The sequence below is a fragment of the Mobula hypostoma genome, chromosome 29, assembly GCF_963921235.1.
Source record: "Mobula hypostoma chromosome 29, sMobHyp1.1, whole genome shotgun sequence".
In the NCBI taxonomy this organism is placed as follows: domain Eukaryota; kingdom Metazoa; phylum Chordata; class Chondrichthyes; order Myliobatiformes; family Myliobatidae; genus Mobula; species Mobula hypostoma.
This window is the reverse complement of record NC_086125.1, coordinates 10,306,177-10,323,108: the sequence shown is the minus strand read 5'-3', so window position 1 is coordinate 10,323,108 and position 16,932 is coordinate 10,306,177.

Sequence of the window (16,932 nt, the reverse complement as noted above, 5' to 3'; positions counted from 1 at the left end):
TGAAGGTAAGCTAACTAATAATTTAATAGAGTATACCAAAAGTTCTCTCAGCTATATAAAGAGTAAAGGAGAGGAAAGAGTGGATCTCGGATGGTTGGAAAATGACCCTGGAGAGGTAGTAACGGGGAACAAAGAAATGGCAGATGATCTGAATAAGTATTTTGCGCCAGGCTTCACTGTGGAAGACACAGGTATGCCAGAAATTTGAGATCGTCAGGGCAGATGTGAGTGTAGTTGTATTCCTAAGGAGAAGACTGGGGAAGCTGAAATGTCTGAAGGTTGATAAGTCACCTGGACCAGATGGACTACACCCCAGGGTTCTGAAGGAGATAGCCTTGTGGAGGCATTAATAATGATCTTTCACGAATCACTAGATTCTATAATGGTTCCAGAGGACTGGAAAATTGCAAATATCACTCCACACTTTAAGAACGGAGGGAGGAAGAAGAAAGAAAATTATAGGCCAGTTAGCCTGACTTCAGTGGTTGGGAAGACGTTGGAATCCATAATTAAGGGTGGGGTTTTGAGGTACTTGGAGGTACATGACAAAATAGGCCAAAGTCTTCATGTTTTTCTAAAGGGGGAATTTTGCCTGACAAACGTATTGGAATTCTTTGAGGAAATAACAGGCAGGATAGACAAAGGAGAGTCAGTGGATGTTGTTTACTTGGATTTTCAGAAAACCTTTGACAAGGTGCCACACGTGAAGCGAATTAACAAGAGTCCTTGGTATTACAGGAAAGATATAGCACGGATAGAGCATTGGCTGATCGGCAGGGGGCGGAGCAGGAATAAACAAAGCCTTTACTGGATGGCTGCCAGTAGCTACTGATGTTCCACAGGAGTTGGCATTGGGACTGCTCCTTTTCACATTTTTTTATCTGTTTATTTATCTTATTTATTACGATACAGTGTGGAATTGGCCCTTCCGACGCTTCCAGTTGCACCACCCAGGAACCCCCGATTTAATCCTAGCCTAATCAGAGGACAATATATAATGATTAATTAACCTACTGACCAGTACATCATTGGACCGTGGGAGGAAACCAGACCACCCAGAGGAAACCCACGCGACCATGAGAAGAATGTACAAACTCCTTACAGGCAGTGGCAGGAATTAAACACAGGAGGCCTCGCCTGTACTGTAAAGTGTTGTGCTAACCATTTCACTACCATACCACCTTTGTGTTGGGACCTCTTTTTTTTACGTTTTATGTCAATGATTTGGATGACAGAATTAACAGATTCGTGGCCAAGTTTGCAGATGATATAAAGATAGGTAGTGGAGCAGATGGTGTCGAGGAAGCAGAGAATCTGCAGAACTTGGATCGGGAAAATGGGAGAAGATTATAAATGCAATCCTTTATCACAGTATTGCATATGAATCCTTATACTCTTTATGTAGTATAAACTGTATTTAACCTATGGGTCCTATACTTTACATTTCCAAACAAGTTGTTTTCATTGTATATCTGCTATATGCAATATCTGTGGTGGCCAGTGCTATCATGTTTGCTGTTGTGTGCTGGGGCAGCAGGCTGAGGGTAGCAGACACCAACAGAATCAACAAACTCATTCATAAGGCCAGTGATGTTGTGGGGATGGAACTGGACTCTCTCACGGTGGTGTCTGAAAAGAGGATGCTGTCTAAGTTGCATGCCATCTTGGTCAATGTCTCCCATCCACTACATAATGTACTGGGTGGGTACAGGAGTACATTCAGCCAGAGACTCATTCCACTGAGATGCAACACAGAGCGTCATAGGAAGTCATTCCTGCCTGTGGCCATCAAACTTTACAACTCCTCCCTTGGAGGGTCAGACACCCTGAGCCAATAGGCTGGTCCTGGACTTATTTCATAATTTACTGGCATAACTTACATATTACTATTTAACTATTTATGGTTCTATTACTATTTTTTATTTATGGTGCAACTGTAACGAAAACCAATTTCCCCCGGGATCAATAAGGTATGACTATGACTATGACTATGACTATAGTCTGATATGATTACTTTACCCATTATCATCTACGTACCTGTCCTAATGACCAACTTTGATCACTTTTGCCAGCAGCTCTTTCCATATTCCCACCAACATCTGAACATAGATGATGGACGTACGGTAGATTGACACTAGACACTAGACACTAGACACTAGAATACTACAGCACAATACAGGCCCTTCGGCCCTCGATGGTGTGCCGACCCATATATTCCAAAAAAAAAGTACTAAACCCACACTACCCCATAACCCTCAATTTTTCTTTCATCCATGTGCCTGTCCAAGAGGCTCTTAAATACCCCTAATGTTTTAGCCTCCACCACCATCCCTGGCAAGTCATTCCAGGCACCCACAACCCTCTGTGTAAAAAACTTACCCCTAATGTCTCCCCTAAACTTCCCTCCCTTAACTTTGTACATATGCCCTCTGGTGTTTGCTATTCGTGCCCTGGGCAACAGGTATTGGCTATCCACCCTATCTATGCCTCTCATAATCTTGTAGACCTCTATCAAGTCCCCTCTCATTCTTCTATGCTCCAAAGAGAAAAGTCCCAGCTCTGCTAACCTTGCCTCATAGACTTGTTTCCAATCCAGGCAACAATTGTACATATTTAGTACCCTATATCCCCACTGTAAGAATATTTACTGTAATGACATCTAAAAATAAAGCCCAATTTATGTAAAAAGGTCATGTTTATGCAATCCTCTTTTTGGAACATAGGGACTTCCCAAATGTTAGTCTTCCCTTTCATTTCCATAGGCTCACCAACTTTCTACTTCTACATTATGGGCCTATTCATGCTAGTTACTAGCTGTTCACAGCTCAACAATTCTCAGAAATTTGCTTCTGCCTTATCCAGCTTGTCCTATATGTGATTCCAGACCCAGCAATGTGGTTGATCCCTGACCGAGGTCTTACGTCTCAGGCACAACTAAAGTTTGCAGCCAGAGTCCAAATGGTCGCTGCTGCCCAGATGTTACATAACCATGCACGCCATTTGGGAACTTTAGAGTTTACTGACGTGTGGCCGCTTGTTTTCAATGCACACATTGTGGGGAAAATACTTTCACAGCATGTATCGTGGCAAACTCCATAAAAATCTTGGAAATAAAGAGAAGCTAATCTTACGTGGAAACAGAAAATGCTGGAATTGCTTAGTGGATCAGATTACATTTGTGGCAAGAGAAGTTGTTAAAGTTTCAAGCTGGAGTCCCTTCATGAAAATGAAGTCTTTGACCCGAAACACAATTTCTCTTTCTGAAAATACTCTCTAACCTGTTAAATGTTTCCTGCCATTTCTGTTTATACTTCCCTCAGAATTGTGCATCTATTACTGAGAGCACCATCAAATTTTCTAAACTCCAGCAAACATTAGCCCAATCTGCTCAATCCTTCCTCATAAGACAATTCTCTTTACCAAGAATCAGTCTAGTACACTGCACTACTTCCAAGACCTCTGTCCTTCCTTCAAAGGGCACACTACTGCATGCACTATAGGACATATGATCTCACCAAATCTCTATAGATAAATAGATAGACACTCAATTGATCCCAAAGGAAGTTACAGTGTCACAGTAGCATTACAAGTGCACATATATAGATATTAGAAGTACAAAGAATAAAAAATAAGTTACCACAAACAATGTAACAGGAGGGAAGAGGTAATCACTCCCCCGGCTATAGATGGCTGATGATAAGAATGACCTCATATAGCATTCTTTGGAGCAGCACAGTTCTCTTAGTCTATTACTAAAATTGTTCCTCTGTTCAGCCAAGGTGGCATGCAGAGGGTGAGAAACATTGTCCAGAATTGCCAGCATTTTCCAGAGGGTCCGTTGTTCTACCACAGCCTCCAGTGTGTCCAGTTTGACTCCTATAACAGAGCCAGCCTTTCTGATCAGTTTATTGAGCCTATTAGTATCACCCATGTTGATGCCATTGTTCCAGCACACCACTACAAGGGAGATTGTACTGCTGACAACAGACTGGTATAACATGTGAAGGAGAGGCCTGCATACTCCAAAGGTCCTCAGTCCCCTCAGGAAATAGAGGTAACTCTGGTCCTTCTTGTACACAGCCTCTGTGTTGGTTCTCCACTCAAGTCTGTCCTCCAGGTGCACCCCCAGGTACTTGTAGGTTCTCACCACATCCACGTCCTCACCTTCAATAGTAACAGGGAGTAATGCAGGCTTAATCTACCTAAAGTCCATCATCATCTCCTTTGTCTTACTGATGCTGAGCTGCAGATGATTCAGCCTGCACCATTTGACAAAGTCCTCCACCAGGGCCGCATGTTCATCCTCCCATCCTCCTTTTACACACCCAACTACTACTGAGTTATCAGAGAATTTCTGCAGATGACATGACCCAGTATTGTATCTAAAGTCCAAGGTATGCAGGGTAAACAGAGCCAGTACAGTCTCCCATGGGGCCCCAGTGCTGCTTGTATCCACGTCTGGCATACAGCTCTGAAGTTACACAAACTGTGGTCTGCCAGTCAGGTAGCCCATTATCCAGGATACAATGGAAGTGCCAACCTACATTGAACGGAGCTTTTCCCCCAATAATGAGGGCTGTATGGTATTGAATGAATTTGAGAAATCATAAAACATGATTCTCACAGAGCTGCCCTGCTTATCCAAACGGGAGTAGGCTCTGTTCAGCAGATAGATGACAGCATCATCGACTCCAATGTGCCCCTGGACGGCAATCTGCAGGGAACTGAGGGCTGATCTGACCAGGGGTCGGAGGTGAGCCAGAACCAGCCTCTCTAGGGTCTTCATGATACGTGAGGTCAGGGCCACTAGACGGTAGTCATTCAAGACTTTCGGTTGACTCTATGTAGATGCAGGAAGATTTTCTTACCCTTAGATTCATCTTTGTGTAGTATCCCCTGTCTCTTTGCTTTTGCAGTTACCTGCATGTTAACTTCCTGGGGTACTTGACTTTCCAAATGCAGGCAATTTGGACTAGCTTAGATGGTCATGTTGGGTGGCATGAGTCTGTTTCCACACTCTTGGACTCTATGACTTCTCTGAGCAACAGAATGAGAAAAAAAACTTATACTTCCTTCATGATACTTCATCCATCATATTTTAATCCTATCAGTTAGCCACCAATCTATGTTCTTTCATATACACTTTGTAACATCTACACAACTTCTTTGTAGATCCAGATTTACTTTTGTTCTATTTTCATAAATTTTACACACTTGTAGATTTTATAATCTGTTTCAAAGTTCCAAGTATAATTATAATCAATACATATATGTCATCATATACAACCTGAGATTTTTTTTCTTGTGGGCATACACAGTAAATCCAAGAAACACAATAGAATCAATGAAAGACTGTATCCAATGGAAGGAGCAGACAATTAACGTAGAAAAGATAACAAAATGCAAATATAATAATATTAACAAATATTGAACATGAGATCAACAGTCCTTGAAGGTGAGTCCATAGGTTGTAGGAACAGTTTCAAGATGGGGCAAGTGAAGCTGAGTGAAATTATCCCCCCGGTTCAAGAGCACGAAGGTAATAACTGCTCCTGAACCCGGTGGTGTGGATCCCGACACTTCTGTACCTCGTTCCTGATGGTAGCAGCAGGAAGAGAGTATGTCCTGGCCGGAGGGAGTCCTTGATGATGGATATTTCATATTTCTTGCTGATTGATACTTATATGTTAATTCTTCCCTCTATTTTGGTTATCTTTTGCTCTTTCCTAAAATTCTTCTCATTCTCAGGCTTACCATCACCAATCATGCTAATAACCTAAGAGCATCTGAATTTTTTTTAGAAAGCTACTTCACAATGCGTGTGATTTTCTTGAGTATCATGAAATATTTCCTTATTTGGCTATCACTGTTTATTTGTCATCACGTCCTTCATTCTCATGGAATAAGAACCCTGATTTCACCATCTCACAGTCCATACACCTCATTCTCTCTGCAGCTTAAAACCACATTGCTTTCACTTCCCCATTTCTGACACACCACCTTGTACCAAAATCGTTACCATTGTTTCTATTTCCATATTGCCGCTCGGCTTATGAAGCATCTTCAGAATGTCGGCATTTACTGTTTTAATATTACATCATTCAATCTAATGGCACAGTCTTTTTCTGCCAAGTCCCCTTTCAATCATTTGTCATTCATTTTCCCTTATTCTATCTGTTGTGAGTATGATTAAAGTCACTGGGAGACACTGAAGCCGGTGATATTCAGCACACAAGCAGGCATCATCCCGGAGACCCTCTGAGAAGAGGCTCCCTAATCCAATATTACAGTGCCTATAAAAAGTATTCACCTCCTTGGAAGTTTTCATGTTTTATTTCTTTACAACATTGAATCACAGTGGATTCAATTTGGCTTTTTTGATACTAATCCACGGACCACAGACTTTTTTGTGTCAAAGTGAAAACAGGTCTCTACAAAGTGGTCTAATTACAAATATAAAACACAAGATATTACATACATATTCACCCCCCAAGTCAAAATTTGGTAGATGCACCTTAGACAGAACATTTGGACACTGCAATTTCAGCCCCCCCCCCACCATTTTTCTTTACAAATCTGCTCAAGTTCTGTCAGATTGCATGGGGATCATGAGTGAACAGCCCTTTACAAGTCCAGCCACAAATTCTCAATTGAATTGAGGTCTGGACTCTGACTTGGCCACTCCAGGATGTTAACTGTGTTCTTTTAAAGCCATTCCTGTGTAGCTTTGGCTTTATGCTGGGAGTCATTGTCTTGATGGAAAACAAATCTTCCAAGTTGCAGTTCCCTCACAGACTGCATCGGGTTTTCCTCCAGGATTTTCCTGTATTTTGCTGCATTAGTTCTACCCTCTACATTCACAGGCCTTCCAGGGCCCACTGCAGTGAAGAATCCTCACAGCATGATGCAGGCAGCACCATGCTTCACAGTAGGGATAGTATATTTTTGGTGATGTGCAGTGCTTGGCTTATGCCAAACATAGAATTTAGTCTGATGGCAAAAAACTCAATTTTGGTTTCATCAGACCATAGGACCTTCTTCCAGCTGACTCCAGAGTCTACCACATGCCTTCTGGCAAACTCCAGCTGAGATTTCATGTGAGTTTTTTTTTAATAGTAGCTTTCTCTTTGCCACTCTTCCATACAGCTGTGACTGGTGTAGCACCCGGGCGACAGTTGTTGTATATGCAAGCTCTCCCATCTCAGCCATTGAAGCTTGTAACTCCTCCAGAGTTGCCATAGGTCTCTTGGTGGCCTCCCTCACTAGTCCTCTTCTTTTACGGTCACTCAGTTTTTGAGGACAGCCTGTTCTAGTCAGATTTATTGATGATTGACTTAACTGTAGTCCAAGAAATATTCAATGACTTGAAATATTTTTGTATCCATTTCCTTACTTGCGCTTTTCAATAACTTTCTTTTGCAGAGTTCATTTGTCTTCATGGTGTAGTTTTTGCCAAGATACTGACTCACCAGCAGTTGGACCTTCCAGATACAAGTGTATTTTTACTACGATCAATTGAAACACCTTGACTGCACATGGTGATTTCCATTTAACTAATTATGTGCCTTCAGTGATGATTTGGTGTGTCATATTAAAGTGGTATGAATACTTATGCAATTATTTTGTGTTTTATATTTGTAATTAATTTAGATCACTTTGTAGAGGTCTGTTTTCACTTTGACATGAAAGGGTCTTTTTCTGTTGATCAGTGTCAAAAAAGCCAAATTAAATCCACTGTGATTCAATAAAACATGAAAACTTCCCAGGAGAGTGAATACTTTTAACAGGCACTGTACATGACATTTTTATAAACTAAAGATCAAAGGTAACAGCATGACAATTCTATAGTTACAATGTATCCACAATGTTTCTTTTAAATTACATATAATTTTTAAAACACCTAGATCTTTACAACTACAGTCCAGACACCCAAAATGAATCTCTTCTCTTACTATCTCTTCTTTCAGTTAGTCCTGACGAAGGGTCTCAGCCTGAAATGTCAACTGCATCTCTTCCTATAGATGCTGCCTGGCCTGCTGCGTTCCTCCAGCATTTTGTGTGTGTTACTCAAAATGAATGTAAATTACCATTGTCTCTGAGTTGCATTCATGCATATGCAAACATCCCAGGTCAATGAGTGTTTCTTGGCTTGCAATCGACCCCAGTCTGCAGCTCCAAGGACACCATCGTTCGGAGCTGCATTTTAAACTCAATCTGCAATCCACATTCAGATCTGAAGACTGGTTGCTTTTGAGATTAATATTTGCTATATAACATAACTCCAGAATATGCCCTAACACTATCAAATTATTTGCTATTTCCCATATTGTCTGACCTCTTTCTCATTCTATTTACTTTGTATCCTTCCTGTCTTCACTCAAGCTCCTTACTTTTTCACTATCTCCCTTAGGCTCTTGATTACTTTTCTTTCATTCTCACATCCCCATGTTTTTTCCTCTCTCAACGAAACTTCTCTAACACTCTTGTTAGCATTTCTTCTCTCCAAGTTTCTTTCCCTCTCTGAAGGTCAGAATCGGGTTTAATATCACTGAAATATGTTGTGAAACTTGTTTTTTCAGTAGCATTACAGGGCATTACAATACATATACTTTAAACTACAATGAGAAATATATTTAAAAATTAAATTAATTAAGTGATGACATAAGAGAGCAAAAATAGTGAGATAGTGTTCAGGAGTTTCTTCACTGTCACTCCCTCAGCTTCCCCTTCCTGAAGTCCACAATCAATTCCTTGGCCTTACTGAAGTTGAGTGCTAGGTTGTTGTTGTTACAACACGAGTCAACCAGCTGATCTATCCCACTCCTTTACGCCTCCTGGTCACCATGATGGCCTGCTCTCTGTAGCTATACCAAGGAAATAAGTGCTTAGTATTGAAATCTTCTGAAGAAAGTCATAGATTCACCAAGATTTAAAAAATTATGCCACACAAAAGCAGGTACTTTGGCTCAGCTTGTCTGTGCTGATCAAGATGCTGGTCTATGCTAATCCCATTTAACTGCACTTAGTCCCTATCACACTGAACAGTTCCTATCTGTCCCTGTCCAAGTGCCTTTTAAATGTTGTAACCATACCAGTGATCACTGCTTCCTCTGTTAGCTCATTATAGAATCCAGAATCTGATTCAGATTTATTATGTGTCTTATATGATGTGACATTTGTTGTTTTGCAGCAGTACGGTGCAAAGACATGAAATTACCAAAAGTCACAAAATAAATAAATAGTGCAAAAACAAAATCAATGAATAATGAGTTTGTGTCCATGAATCATTCAGAAATATGATGGTGGAGATAAGGAACCCATATACCCACAACCCTCCATGAAAATCTTTGCTGCTCAGACCCTCTTTAAATCTTTCTCCTCTCACTTTAAACCTAAGCCCTCAAGTTTTAGAATTCCTACCATGGGAAAATGTCTGTGACTATCTACCCTATCTACGCCCCTCATGATTTTATAGATCTCTATAAGGTCACTTCTCAGCCTCTTTCATTTCAGGGAATACAGTCCCAGCCTGTCCAATCTTTTCCATGTAATTCAAGACTTCCAGTCTAGGCAACACTCTTGTGAATTTTCTCTGTACCACCTCCTGTTTAATCTCATCCACCTTGCTCTCAGTGGCCACTTTATTGGGTACCTCCTGGTCTTCCGCTGCTGTCGTCCACCCACTTCGATGTTCGATGTGTTGTGCATTCAGAGATGCTTTTCTGTACACCGCTGTTGTAACACATGGTTTTCTGGGTTACTGTCACCTTCCTGTCAGCCTGAATCAGTCTGGCCAGTCTCCCCCGACCTCTCTCATTAACAACCTGTTTTTGCCCTCAGAACTGCCACTCTCTGAATTTTTTTTTGTAGTTTTTCGTATCATTCTCTGTACACTCTAGAGACTGTTTTGCTTGAAAATCCCAGGAAATCAAACCATCCCATCTGACACCAACATTATTTCATAGCCAAAGTCACCTAGATCATAATTTCTTCCCCATTCTGATATTTGGTCCGAATAGCTGAACCTTTCGACCATGTCCGCATCCTTTTATGCATTGGGTTGCTGCCACATGATTAGATATTTACATTGATGAGTAGATGTACAGGGGCAGCTAATAAAGTAGCCACAGAATGTAAAAGATATTGACCACAGCTCCACGCAATACTCCAAATGCAACCTAGTCAACAATTTGTACATCTCTTATGTGACATTCCTATTCCAATCCTGAATAAACTGGTTGATGAAAGCAAGCATACTTTATGCCCCCTTCACCATTCTATCTGTGTCACTGTTTTCTTCGGGTTACATACTTGCACCCAAAGGTCTCACTCTTCATGGCCCTGTCCTGGACCCTTGTCACACTCAGTGTATGAGATGGCCTGGCATAACTTTCTAAATGCATGACTTGGGCACATCTGTGAGTGAACTACCCTCAGGATTCCCAGTATTCAAGTCATAAGTTACTACAAGTTGTGGCACGGCATCTATACTGGATTGGAAGCTGCTCCCTCCCATCAGTGCTGCTCTCCAGTGTTTACCCAGTGGAAGGCAATCTGCACTGCGTGTGTGCATGCAGACTGGTGAGAACTGCTTGTTCTTGTCAGACATGTCACTTAGAAACTTAGGCTATATATATACACTGCATAAAATATCTTTTTCCATGGAAATGTATGTTTACTGCTGTCTTACATGTGCTATATGTGCCTTGTGTTGTGTATGACTCTTGGTACTGTGTTTTGCACCATGGCCCTGGAGCAGCACTGTTTTATTTGGCCATGTTCATAAGTATTTATGTATGGTTGAATGATAATTAAACTTAAACTTGAACTTGAACTTAGACTGTCCACAGCACCACCAATGTGTGTGATAAGTATGCCCACCTATACAGTATTCGCTTCTAAATCATCATCATCATAGCTTGTCACACCAGACAGCCAGCCACTCTAGTGTTGTTTGGTTGACGTTGAGCAGGTCAGTGTCAGCTAAATCAGGTGAGAGTGGGCAGTTGCACAGAACGTGTTCGATGTTCTGCACCCTTTCACCACACTCACAGGATTCGCTGGTCTTTAAACCCCACTTCACCATATTGTCTCCCGTCCTACAAACTCCCGCTCTCGCTCTGTTGAGAGCGCACCACTTCCGTCTGTCAAGCAGTGCCCCGTCTGGTAACATTTCTGTGGGGTCTTGCACTGTATTGTTTGGTGGGGTTCTGGCTTCTGTTTGTTGCCAGAGGTCAATCCTGTATGTTTGGGGGGATGTTCCATGCGGTAGTTCCTCCACCGTAGCAAAGCTTTTCCTCGATTTTAAGTGGTTGGAAACTGGCACATGACGATGTAGTGGGTGCTGTGGATCCGAGTTCTGTTTACCTTTTTCAATTTTTGTTGTAGTGTGTCTTCGGATCTCTGGGGGTGGCAGTATCTGCAAGTCTGTAAATGATGTTAGTGGGTGTGGGGTGCAGTGTACCCGTGATTATTCAGCAGGCTTCGTTAAACAACGGGTCTATCTTCTTCGCATGTGCTGATCTGCCCCACACAGGTGCACAGTATTTTGCAGGTGCATAGCAGAGTGCTAGGGCAGTTGATCTAAGTGTGTGAGCATTAGCTCCCCATTTCGTGCCTGCTAATTTTTACAAGAGAGAATTGCGAGAGCCAGCTTTCCCTCGGAGTTTTTGGATGTGGGTAGCAAATGAGAGCGTCCTATCCAGTGTCACGCCCAGGTAAATTGGAGTCGGATGGTGTTCGAGCTCCTTCCCACACCAGAAGATCTTGAGTTTCCGAGCTGCTTCTCGATTCCTCAGGTGGAGTGCACACACTTGAGTTTTTGATGGATTTGGGTTCAGAGACCATTTTTCATAATGCTGCTTCATTGCTTCGAGGACTGCTGTAGGTCATACTTCATCTGCTTGGAAGGAGTTAGCTTGTGTTGCTATGCATAGGTCGTCTGCATTGATAAACCTGCGTGTGTTAGAAAAGGTTGGTTTGTTGTTTGTGTAAATATTCTTTTCTTTTTAAATCTTTTTATTGAGTAAGTATACAAAAAAGGTAAGCCATATAAACATTAATACAATGTTAAAGTATAATAAAATTCCAAAAGGTATCAATACCAAAAAAAAACTACAAACAATGTAATTTAAACATAAGAAACCAAGATAACATAATAGTATACTAAATTTTATATATATCAATGGAAAAAAAAGAAAAAAAAACCCCAAAAAAAAAACCCACCGTGCAACTAACTAAAAGCAAGGCAAAGCAATGGGCTAACTTGAAACCAAACAGAGTTAAACTTAAAATCACGTCCTCAATCCCGACCTCCATTAAAAACAGTGAAAAAAAAACAAGAAGGGTAAATATTACATTAAATGAAAATATCGAACAAAAGGTCCCCAAATCTGTTCAAATTTAAATGAAGAATCATAAAGGTTACTTCTAATTTTCTCCAAATTCAAACATAAAATCGTCTGAGAAAACCAAAAAAAGGTAGTTGGAGCATTAAGCTCTTTCCAATGTTGTAAAATACATCTTTTCACCATTAAAGTAAGAAATGCAATCATTCTACGGGCTGAAGGGGAAAGATTACTAGAAATTTTAGGTAGTCCAAAGATAGCAGTAATAGGGTGAGGAGAGATATCTATATTTAATACCTTAGAAATAATATTGAAAATATCTCTCCAAAAAGTTTCCAAAGTAGGGCAAGACCAAAACGTATGAGTTAAAGAGGTTATCTGCCCCGAACATCTATCACAGAAAGGATTAATATGCGAGTAAAAATGCGCTAACTTATCTTTGGACATATGTGCTCTATGAACCACTTTAAATTGAATTAGGGAATGTTTAGCACAAATAGAGGAAGTATTAACTAATTGTAAAATCTGCCCCCAATCATCCACAGAAATGGTAAGCCCCAATTCCTGTTCCCAATCTACCCTAATCTTATCAAATGGAGCTTTCCTAAGTTTCATAATAATATTATAAATCATAGCCGATGCACCTTTCTGACATGGATTGAGGTTAATTATCGAATCTAAAATATATGTAGGAGGAAGCATTGGAAAGGAAGAAAGTATAGTACTTAGGAAATTTCTAACTTGTAAATATCTAAAAAAATGTATTCTTGATAAGTTATATTTATTAGATAATTGTTCAAAAGACATAAGGGAACCATCTAAAAATAAATCCAAAAACCGTAAAATACCCTTAGTCTTCCAAGTTTGAAAAGCGCGATCCGTAAAAGAGGGAGGAAAAAATATGTTACCTAAAATAGGAATCGCTAACCCGAATTGATTAAGATCAAAAAATTTTCTGAATTGAAACCAAATGCGCAAAGCATATTTAACTATCGGGTTAGAGACCTGCTTAAGGCGTTTCGAATCAAAAGGGAGAGAGGAGCCTAAGATAGAGCCAAGTGTATAACCCTGAACAGATTGTAATTCCAATGCTACCCATTTAGGAATAGATAGTATATCCTGGTCAAGTAACCAAAATTTCATATGTCGAATATTAATAGCCCAATAATAGAATCTAAAGTTAGGTAATAGTGTAAATATTAAATAGTAGAGGTGCCAGGACTGATCCCCGTGGTAGTCTGTTCTTTTGTGGACGCCATCTACTCTTAATTCCATTCATTTCTACATAAAATCTATGATTTTCTAGGAGGCTTCTTATTACTTTGACTGTGGTTTCATTCTTTAGCATTTTAGATAATTTCAGTAGAAGGCTTCTGTGATTCACAGTGACATATGCTGCTGTTAAGTCAACGAATACTGCCCCTGTAATTTGTTGCATTTGAAAGCCATCCTCAATATATTGGGTTAAGTTCAGGACTTGACCGCAGCAAGAGTGGCCTGGCCTGAACTCAACTTGGTCTGGTGTTAGAAAATCTTCGGCTAAGGGGGATATTATTGGGTTTAATAAGGGGTCTTGATTGGGTTTTAGGAGAGCAACAACTTTGGCTCTTCTCCACTCTTTAGGTATTTTTAATGATCTTAGGCAACAGTTAAAAAGGGACAGAAGCCAGTGGAGTACTTCAGGTCAAAAATGTTTAAGGAATTCATTAAGAATCCCATCTATGCCAGCAGCTTTGTTGGATTTCAGCTGTGATACTTCATCCTTTAATTCTTCTAGGGTGAGAGTTGGGAAGTTGTTATTCCCGTCTGAGAGAGCTGACTCCATCTCCTGATGTTGCTTTTACTTTTGCCTCCATTCCTTGTTATTTGGTCAACCATTTAGTATTAGTTGGTGGGCAACCTGTTTGGGTGTTATGGCAGCAATTCTCTGTGGTGGTCTATTGTCTGAGTTGAGTTTCTGAACAGTTGCCCATGCTTTCTTTACTGTCCTTGGTCATGTCTGTGTTTTCTATCAGTTCCTGCCAACGCTTGGCTCAGTAGGGACAGAACTGACTCTCCCATTTCAATTGTGTCTTGACCAAATGGGTCTTGGTCGTATAAGCTGACATACTCATCATAACTTTGCTTGATCTCCCTAGTCAATCCCTGAATATATTTGGTTCTGTGGCCTCTAGTTATGTTCTGCTGTGCTACTTTCCAGGTTAGTTGGACAAATTGATCATAATGATCAGGTTCTGGTGGTATGGTATCGATAAGTTGATCAAGGGATTCTGCAAAAGATGTCCAATTCACTTTTCTCAGGTTAAATCTTGGTAGGTACTTTGATGGCACAGGTCTCAGAACTGGAAGGGATTCTACCTGGATTGGACGATGTTGGGATTTGGGTATATGTTGGAGGACTGCTCGTGTGAAGAGGTTGTTGTAGCTTGCCAAGGTAACAAAGGCAAGGTCTGGGTTGTATCCTTTCCTCCATCAGTCACTTGTGAAGGTAGGGGTGTCCTTTGACTCATATAGTAGCTCAAGGCTGTTGTTTAGAGCCCATGGTACAACTTCTTCTCCATTTGCATCATCATCTTCATATCCTCAGTTGGTGCTATGGCTATTAAAGTCACCAATAATGAGGTACATTTTGTCCTGGAAATCTAGGTTAGGTGGCCACAAGAATGGTTCATTAGGGGGTTTGTAGACCAAGATGATAGTTATGCATTTTGTTTCAACTTTCAGAAGCTCCACTGAGCCAGTTTGGATATTTGCTGTGCTCATTACTATAGATTTCTCTTTAGCAAAGATTGCACTTCCATAAGTTTGGCTAGGGGTGTCAATAGCTAAGTGCATTCCTGGCACATAGGGTTTGTTGTTCAGTTTATGAGTTTCTTGTAAGCACAAGATTTCTGGTTTTAAGTTTGCCAGGGTTTCTGCTTTACTGTGGCTGAAGCCTTCAATGTTGTGGCTAATGATTTTCATGATTTCCATTGGGCTGAGGATTTATCCTTTTACCACCCACTGGATCACTTGGTCTGGCGCGTAATGTCAGGATTGGTCTCCTTTCGGATTAACAGGGTCACGGCATGAACGTTCTTGACTCGACCCCTTCTAAATCATTAATATATATGACAACCAATAAGAGGACCCAGCACTTATCCTTGCAGCAGATGACCTTGTTGCTAGAGAAATCTGAAAAGTAACCCGCCACAACCACACTCAGGGTCCTACCACCAAGCCAAATTTGCTTCTTGTTTTTCTTCTCACCCTGGGCCCCATGTATTCCAACCTTCTGGACCAATCCACTATGCAGAACCTTGTCAAAAGACCTGCTAAGAGCCACGAAGGTGTGTAGTCTCTCTCTGAGATATAAGTCTACCTTTCCCTTTTCATATTATTGAAGTTGCATCCTATTTTTGTAACGAAACCACAAAATGAGGAAAACCTTCAAGTAAAACCAAAATTGTTTTTCAACAGCTGTGACATCATTCTAATTTAAATCTAAAAACAAGCAATTCTTCCTGTTCCTCTGGGACTTCCAGTATCCCTTTTCTACAAGGCGTTCAGGGATTTTCTGGTTTCCAGAAACCCAGCTGAGTTTCCTGATGATTTGTACTGCACCTATAGTAACAACAGTGCAGGAAGCAACAGAATTGGAAAAACAAATTGACAGAATTATATGGAATCATGAAGGGCATAAGGTGAACATCCAGGAAAAGAAATGCTGGAGATACCCAGCTGATGAAGAGGAAATGGTCAATATTTTAGGCTGATGTTTCCCCTCAGGATACCGGTGGGTTTTCTGATGATATATTAACTTTAATCTTGACGCTGTAGCTGACCACGGAGTACTTCTACATCCTATTGTTTATATTTCAGATCTATACCCATGTTTCTATGGGAAACTCTCTGGTAGGTGGCATGTCAAAGATTAACAGATCTGGCCAAATGCTAAATCACAGAGAGCAAGAGAAAGAAAAGGAGAATAACAGAGAGAAACTGCAAAGATACACAGAAAAAAAATATGAAAATTAAAGAGAAATAATATAGCCAATGAGATCTCGAGATAAAAGGACAGAGAGAAAAGGAACAGGAAGATATGGAAGCCTGGTAATTCTTTAAAAAATGAATTAAAGTCAGGGAGTTGGAGACAGAGAGATAAGTCTAGAAGTTGCAGTTTCTAATAATTACAGTTGAATATAGTATTGTCTTGGATTGTTTCTTTCGGAGCTGCTGATATCTCAAATAATTTGAAATGATCTGCCCGTATTTGACGGATGTGATGTCCTAACGAAGGGTCCAAAGATAATAAAGTCCTGATGACTGAGCAGCCCTGATAAAAGGTCTCTGCTTAAAATGTAAACATTTTATTTCCTCCATGGATGTTACCTGACCTACTGAGTCCCTCTAGCACTGTGTGCGTGTTCCAGCACCTGCAACATCTCCCGTGTATTTGGCAGCCGTGTTAATTTCAATGGACCTCTTTAAGTTGCTGTAATAATGTCGCGGGCAGTAGCTTCAATATCGGCGGTATTGGACAATGAAAGAAGAAATAGGAGACAGAGTCGGGACAGAGAGACATAAACGCTCACCCAACACTTTT